We start from the raw sequence: 8888 nt of genomic DNA, 5'->3' as shown, positions 1-8888 counted from the left end.
CTGCTTTCTCCTCCCTAGTGCTGGGATTCTAAGCATGAACCACCACTTCCCACCGCCTTTTCTCATGAACACCATTCCTCCTCTTATCAGTAAAGACTGCTCTCACCCCAGCGCGCTTCACTGTCAAGGATTCAGTGGACTTTCCATAAATATCGCGACCGACTCCACTTGCCATGAGTCAAGAGGCTGGAGGGTCAGCCCAACCCAAAGGAACAGACATTTGAGCAGCTATCTTTGCCCAAGGAACACTGTGTTCTTTGGACCTGTTACCCAACCAGCCAGGTCAGGTCTCCTTCTGTTTCAAAGCAAATTTCCTCCCATTCTCTTGAATTGTTGCAGCATTTGGGCTATGATTTGACCAAAGGGCTTAGGGAATGTTGGAGACGGTTGTAGCCTTGAAGAAAGGTATTTCTAAATAGAGAGCTTCTGTTTGTTTGTTTTGTTTTGACACAGGGTTTCTCTGTGTAGCCCTGGCTGTCCTGGAACTCACTCTGTAGACCAGACTGGCCTCAAACTCACACAGATCCCCCTGCCTCTGACTCCCGAGTGCTGGGATTAAGGTGTGTGCCACCACTGCCCGGCCAGTACAGGGCTTTTTGTTCATACATTATTTCTGCTTATTGTCTCATTTCTTATTTTAACCAAGTGCTCGAAGTTTAAAGAGTCCTCGTGGAGCTAGTTCAAGGGCACTTAAGCCACCAGCACCAATGGCTGTGCCAGGCACTGCCATCCCTACTACGCCCAGGCTGGAATGCTAGAGCACGTGGTTTGCCGTTAGCAGTTGGACGTGACAGCTGAATGTTGGAAAGTTCCATGACAGCTCTGGTGGCATTTTCACAGCTCACCCCTAGAAAGAGCACCTGAGTATTCTAAGCACCCAAGTGTCTACTTCAGGAACACTGCCCTTCACTCCCCTCACACCCCTTAAACTCCCACCACGGTCAAGTGCATGGCAACTTCAGAGTGTGCCAATCACACGGGGATCTTGATCTGCAGAAGGAATTCACAAGGCGGGTCCTCCCACTCCGTCACACAAACTAGAGTTGGCAAGGAGGTTATGCACATGGATGAGACCACGTGCACTGAGCTTGGTCAGAAGCAGCAGCCAGGGCTCCTGTGTGTAGGTCATCTCCAAGAGCCCTTCACATTCTGAAGCCCTCTACTAAATTCCTAAGCAAACGCTGCAGAGCTGTGATGAGAAGCGCCAGTGCCCTTCGTCATCAGAGAAACTCAGGATCTGGTACTGGTTCTGCACCTGCTAGCTGAGGGATCTCAGGGAAATTTTGTTCCTTCTATTATGTGGGCTTAGTTGCTGTTTGTTTTTTATTTCATGGTCTCACAAAGCCCAGGCTAGTCTTGAACTCACTATGTAGCTGAGCATGACTCCTGATCCTGCTGTCTCTACCTCCCAAATGCTGAGATTAGAGGCATGCACCGCCACACCTGGACTTATCATTGTCATTATTATTTTAGGCAGAGTTTCATACAGCTCAGGCTGGTTTCAAACTCAGTGTAGCTCAATATGACCTTGAACTTCTGATCTTTCTGCCTCTACCTCTTGACTTCTGGGACTATAGGCATTATAAGAAACTTATTGAGGCTGGAGAGATGGCTCAGCCATTAAAAGCTCCTACTGCCCTTGCAGAGGACCTGACTTCGGTTTCCATCACCCACATCCACATTGGGTGGCTCAAAGCCACCTGTAACCCCAACTCTAGGGTATCTGACACCCTCTTCTGGACTCCAAGGGCACCTGTGCTCACACAAGCACATACACATTCACAGACAGACAGACACACGGGATTAATTTTTACAAGAAGAATTGTATTAGACTGGAGAGTTGGCTCGGTGCTTAAAAGCACTTGTTGTACTTGCACAGGACCTAGATTCAATTTCCAGCACCCACATGGTGGCTCATAACTATCTATAACTTCAGCCCAAGAGGATCTGAAGCCCTCTTCTGACCTCTGCAGGCAAAAGGCATGCACATGCTACGTAGACATACATGTGGGTAAAACACTCATAATCATAAATAATAAAATAAAAAAATCTTTGAAACTTTTTTTTAAAAGAAATGGCTTCTAAAATGAAGAAATGTATTAGCTGGGAGTATAGCTCAGTGGTAGAGTGTTTCTCTAGGATGTGCAAAGTCCTGAGTTCAAACCCCAGCAGCACACATAAAAGTAATGATTTATTCTGGGGCAGATGACTCAGTGGATAAAAAGGGTTGCACAGGCCTGGAAACCTAAGTTCCATCCTTGGAGCCAATTGTGGAAGGAACTAACAAACTCCTAAAAGTTATTCTCTGACCTCCACATGTGCATATATGCACATCATCATCACCACCATCATCATCATAAATAAAATAAGGAATTTTTTAAAAGAATTATATTATTCTAGAACAGGTAAAAATCTCTGCAGGAGATAGATCAGAAGTAGTTTTCAGGGGCTGGAGCTGGCAGATCAGGTTAACTAGAAATGGGGTCAAGAGAATTTTAGATCGTAGAGGACCTATTCTGTATCCCAGTTGTGGTACAAGGTTGCGTAATTCTGTGATTTTCAAAACTGACAGAAATGTCTCCTAAATCTTATTTGATATAAATTATACCTCCATTCACAGATAGCTAAACAAAATATAGCTTCACTTTTCACCACTGCTGTCCCTGTGTCTCCATTAGCTAAGACACATGCTCTCCTTGGTGCTATGGGAGGGTGAGTGTTGTGAAATATTATTTTAAGGTGTGTTACCTTTGTTTATGTTGTATTTGTTTAACTCTGTGAAGCTGTGATACTGTGCCTGTCTAAAACACCTGACAGTCTAATAAAGAGCTGGATGGCCAATAGCGAGGCAGGAGAGAGAAACAGGTGGGGCTGGCAGGCAGAGATAATAGATAGGAGGAGAGACCTAGGAGTGAGATGAGGAGGATATCAGGGGCCAATCACCCAGCTACACAACCAGCAACGGAGTAAGAAAGAAAGGTATACAGGAATAGAGAAAGGTAAAAGCCCAGAGGCAAAAGACAGATGGGTTAATTTAAGAAAAGCTGGCAAGAAACAAGCCAAGCTAAGGCCGGGCATTCATAAGTAAAAATATGTTTCTGCGTGTATTTATCTGGGAGCTGGTTGGTGGGCCCCCAAAAGAACAAAGAGTAAAAGAGCAAAAAGAGCAACAGTAAGGCCTGTAGAGCTGTGTGGAACTCTAGCAGAATAGGACTCCCTTGCTTGGGCTCCTTACCTGAAACTACAGCCATCTGTCACCAGGGAGGAAGATGTACCCTGATAAATGCATCCTTGGGCAATTTTGTCATAGTGTGGACATCAGGGAGTGCACTTACACACTTACACAAATCTAGATGGCAGAGAGGTGAGTCACTTGATGTGGCCTCTTGATGGGGACATGGTAAACACAAATTATGAGGCTGCTGCTTAACTGGATAAACTGTCTACAGTGAACTGTTTTTATATATAAGTGGAAGTCCACTCTACTGTATAAAAGTATAGTAAATACATAGACCACACTATTAACTGTTATGTGTGGTACATAATTACATGTACTATTCTGCACTGACACACAGGGTCGGCTTGTGTACACGAATGACGCGTTGTGCCACAGCATTGCAGCAGCTGTGGCACCATCTGACGAAGGGTATTTTGCAGCTCCATTGTACTCTTAGGGAGCCACCATTGTATATGCGGTCCATTCCACTGCTGAATGAAATGCCTGGCTACTTCCATTCTGTGTAAGTGGGGCACTCTAAGATGTTAGCCCTGTACTTGACGTTTTTTTCTCCCATTTCCTTCCCCTGCCTGCTCCCCACCCCCACCCCTGTTCTCATGAATGTCAACTTTGGGGTACTTCGCTGTTGATAAGCTAGATTTGTTAATGAAAGGTTTTGTGATGAGAATGTGAATTACCAAAAGCTTCCGGGAGCCACCTTCCTTCCAAGATCCTCCAAGATTCCTAGTTTGGTCACTGACAAGAGATAAAGGATATTTTCTTACTAACCCTGAGTACCCAGGGCATGTTCCTCCAGAGTAAGAAGAGCTTGGGTGGCAAGGGGTGTGGTGCCCGGCATGCTCAGTGCCCTGGATTCACCCTACAGCACCAGGGAAACAGGCAAACAAACAAGCAAAGACCCGTGTTGTGGTATAGGTCTATAATCTCAGAGCTCGGGAGGGGCAAACAAGACGCTCAGGAAGTCAAGGCTAGCCTGGGCTACGTGGTAAGTTTGAGGCAGGCACAGGCAACATAATACTCGTCTGAAACATGAATACTCATACACTTGGGATTTGCAGGTAAAAATGTCCCTGCTATAGAAAGCAAGGTGCTGGACCATCCCTCACAGCTCTCAGCAGAGACTTCTATTTTGTCTTTCGGAAACCACCAGAATGGAAATCATGACTTATTTTTTTTTTCTCTCGTGTTGGAAATTGAACCTAGGGTCTGACGCATGCTAAGTAAGCACCCTGCCACTTAGCTGTATTCCCAGCTCTGATTGCTTTCTTTTAAATAAGAGTTGCAGGTCAATGAGATGGCTCAAAAGGTTAGACTTGTCACACAGGCCGATGACTTGAATGGCATCCCCGAAATCCATGGTGGAAGGAGAGAAGCTATTCCCAAACTCTGTCCTCTGACCTCCACACTAGCTCCACGGCACATGTGTGCCCACACTCACACACATGTACCCACCACACACACATAATTAAATCATTGTTAAAAATGAATAAAAGTTGTCCATTGGCCATGGTGGCTCACACCTGTAATCCCAGTACTTAACTGAGGTAGGAGAATTGCCACAAGTTTGGGGCCAGCTTGGGCTACAGAGAGAAATTCTGTCTCAAAAGAAAAAAAAAAAAAGGCGATTGCTCATTCAACCTCAAATATCTCCACTATAGGCTGGAGAGATAGCTCAGTGATTAAGAGCATTGGTTGATTTTCCCAAGGTCCTGAGTTCAATTCCCAAGAACCACATGGTAGCTCACAACCATCTGTAATGAGATCTGGTACCTTCTTCCGGCCTTCAGGCATACACGCAGACAGAACATTGTACACATAATAAAATAAATAAATCTTTAAAAAAAAATCTCCACTAAAGACTTGTGATGTTTATTTTTTCTAATTTTGGTTTTGACCATCTTATTGTCTATTACTAGCAGTTACCAGAATGATTGATGGAACAATCCACAAGCTTCCAGTTTGTATTAAATTAAGAAACTCACCCTGGTGTTAACCAACAAAACACCTCCAGTTCATTTTGGACTTTGCGTTTCAGACAGAGGAGTCAAATTAATTCAAGGACTTCAGGTAAGATATAGATTAAACACAGATAGGCCCTTCTCATCAACCTCCTCTTCACCACGACCCCTGAGTTCTCAGGATTATTGAAACATGTTTGAAGAATATCTCAGAGCCACGCATTAGTAAGAGGAACAGTACACGGAGTGGGACCTAAACACATAGTTTCTGCATTCTCCACCAATCCCTCGGTGTTGAAGTCAGGCAGGGAAATAACCTCTCAGCCACATCTCCACATCGATGAAATAAGCTTCATGATTGGCTTCCTGGTACTCCAAAGTGTAAGTTAGCATTTACTCATGTAGCCTATACTTTATATAATACTTTCCAGATTCCCCTACGTTCCTGCAAATTTCATTTCTCTACAGTTGAATAAGATTCCTTTGCATCCACAGACCACATTTTTACTATTTATTTAGCACCTAGGCTGGTTCATTTCCTTGCTATCGTGAGTAGTTGCAGCAATAAACATGGATTTCCAAGAACCTCATGGGAGGCTCTAAAGTCCTTAGACTCTGTGCCCTGGTAGAGCTGAGTCACATGAAGTTCTATTTTTAACTTGAGAAACTTCCGTATGGATTTCCATAATGGCCGTACTAGTTGACACTCCGATCCACTTAGGGCTCTTCTTTCTCCAGATCCTCACCAACCTTGGTTGTTAGTAGTTTAAAAACTAGTTTTTGCTATGCTGGGGATTGAACCCAGACTTCATGCATACTAGGCACATGCTAGCTACACTCCAACCCCCAGCCCCTTCATAAGAAACTTCAGTGATCTTTATTTGAGTGTGCCAGCAGGTTCCTGTAGGGATCCTGGTGGTTACATTTCCTCCCCCACAAATAAAGAGAAAGCAAGCAAAGACAGGGCCTGACTTCCTAGGGTTATAGCTTGAAGCATTGCTGCTTAAGAAAGATAGTTGCCTTGTGGAGATAGGGGTTACCTTTTAATAGCCCCACTGTTTTGCCAAGAATGATGCTGCATGCTTAAAAAAATGAAAATTCATTGCAGTTGTCCACTTTTGTTAATTTGATATGTGCTTTTCTACATATATATATATATATATATATATATATATATATTCACATAGATACACTCAATTTTATTTCTGTTGTTATTTGTGTCTTTGTTTGTTTTGAGAGAGATATTGTAGTCATTTGGTTTTTACTCTTTGGGGGGCCCACCACCCAGCTCCCATATAAATCATACACAGAGGCTTATTCTTATTTATGAATGCCCGGCCTTAGCTTGGCTTATTTCTAGCCAGCTTTTCTTAAATTATCCCATCTTCCTTTTGCCTCTGGGCTTTTACCTTTCTCTATCTCTGTATATCTTTTTTTACTTCTTCCTCCATGGCTGGCTGTGTGGCTGGGTGGCTGGACCCTGGAGTCCTCTTCCTTTTCTTGCTCCTCCACCTGTCTTTTCTCTCTTTTTCTCCTTCTATTTATTCTCTTTGCCTGCCAGCCCCACCCATCCTTTCTCCTGACTTGCTATTGGCCATTCAGCTCTTTATTAGACCATCAGGTGTTTTAGACAGGCCCAGTAACACAGCTTCACAGAATTAAACAAATGCAACATAAAAGAATGCAACACATCTTTGCATCATTAAACAAATGTAATACATCTTAAAATAATATTCTACAACAGGGTATTATAGAGTTCAGGCTCTGAAATCTACTATTATAGCCACGGCTATCCTTGAACTCCTTTTTTATTTATTTACTTTGTGTGTGTATGTGTGTGTGTGTGTGTGTGTGCATGTGACAACAAGTAAACAAAGAGACTTTTTAAATAAAGGAAAATTCAAGGATCACAAAAGTTACACAGGGCCTAGACAAAGAGAACCAGAGACACAGAGAAGAGGTAGCTGAGGAAGTAGGAGAAAAAAACATTCAAATTCCTCAAGAAAGGGGACTTCACAGCAAATTACAATGGTTCCTGCTCATATTCCCAGCACTTGGGAGACTGAGGCAGGAGGACCACAAATTCAAAGACAGCCTGGTCCACACCCTGAGACCCTTGCATAGTACATGTGAAGGCCTAGGCAGGACTCCCCAGCACCACTCACAAACAAAAGAAACAGTGAAACAGAATAGAAGGTCAACCACAAGGAAGCAAGATAAGGATTTGGATTTATCAATAAAGAGGTAGCATATACCCAGAGAAGAGTGATTTTAGGCAAGGTGAACCTGAATGGGCAAAAACTGAGGCAATCAGCCTGCACACCCCACTGACAGCTCCCATCCTCCTAGACCAGGGCTTCTCAAATTCTGATATGCATAGGGATCAATTATATTGCAGATGTGATTGCCAGTGTCTGGCTGAAGCTTCCACTGTCTATCAAGCTTCCTGGTGGTGTGTTTCCTTGGACTGACACAACGTATTTAGGAACCAACAAATTCAGTCTTGAAAAGCTCAAGGGCTTGGACATTTTTAAAAGTTTACCAAAGATACACCTGTGGAAAGATGAAAATGACTTCTTAGATTATTATTCATATCAGAAAACAACAATGAAAAGAAAAAAACCAAGGACATTTCTGTCTCTGTGCCCAATTCCTCTCCCAGCCCATGTCTTGTTCATGAACATCTCCATTTGGGTCACTGGACCCCATTTCCTTCCCTACAGTGTTTTTACAATTTACTCCCTTGTTAGGTTTTAGCCAGGTGAGCAAAGATTATTTCCCAACAGCTTTGCTGAAGTACAATTATTAACATATCATAAAGCCCACTCTTTCAAAGTATATAATTCAATGAAAGCCTGTCCTTATTTATCTTGGCATCCTCTAGGCTTCAGAATCACCCAAAGAACATTAAAAACTGTCTCCTGTTGGTCCTCACTCACAGAGGTTTTGACTTAATTGAGCCCAGGCATGACATATTTTTTTAAGTCCCCAAATAAACTTAACTTGCAGCTAAGCGTGTCTGAAAATGCTCGGCACACTGCAGGTGTGTATCTTAAGGGTTGTTTGCTGTGGCCATCCATTCGTCTTAACTTCTGGTATCCAATTAACTCCTTGTCTCCCTAGAGCCCACTGTCTCCTATCATGTTAAATGTCTACTTATGATGGTGTTCTCAACAACTAGGCTTAGCTACACAGCCATTTCAGACCAGCCTGGGCTAGATGTCACAAAGATTATGTTATACCACCAAGTTTCTGCAGTCAATAGTCAGGGATAACACGATTTTCATTCGGGAATCAGTAATGTATAGACCAAGTTCAAGACCTCATTCATTTTGGAGACCAATTATAAAACAGTAGTTTGACTAATTTCTGATGATGGAAGGTGCCTTTATTATTATTTTTCTTTCATCAAGGACCTGACGAACACTGAAAATGTTAACAGGGTAGTCCGGTTTTCGCTTTCCACAAGCTGGGAGATTTTTGAGGGGATCTGTGCAGTCATACACATCACAGCATTCCTGGGCTGCCACATATTAGATAATACTGGTGGGATGAATGTAGTTACACTTCATACCTCGGTGTATAAATATGACTTTGACTGGATAGGGAGCCGCACAACTTTCCCATTTTGATTCTTTTTGCAGTTCTTAACTAAGGTTCTCTGAACTGGGCCACTCCTTAATCTGCATGGG

The sequence above is a fragment of the Peromyscus eremicus genome, chromosome 14, assembly GCF_949786415.1.
Source record: "Peromyscus eremicus chromosome 14, PerEre_H2_v1, whole genome shotgun sequence".
Taxonomy (NCBI): domain Eukaryota; kingdom Metazoa; phylum Chordata; class Mammalia; order Rodentia; family Cricetidae; genus Peromyscus; species Peromyscus eremicus.
Note: the sequence above shows the minus strand (reverse complement) of the source record.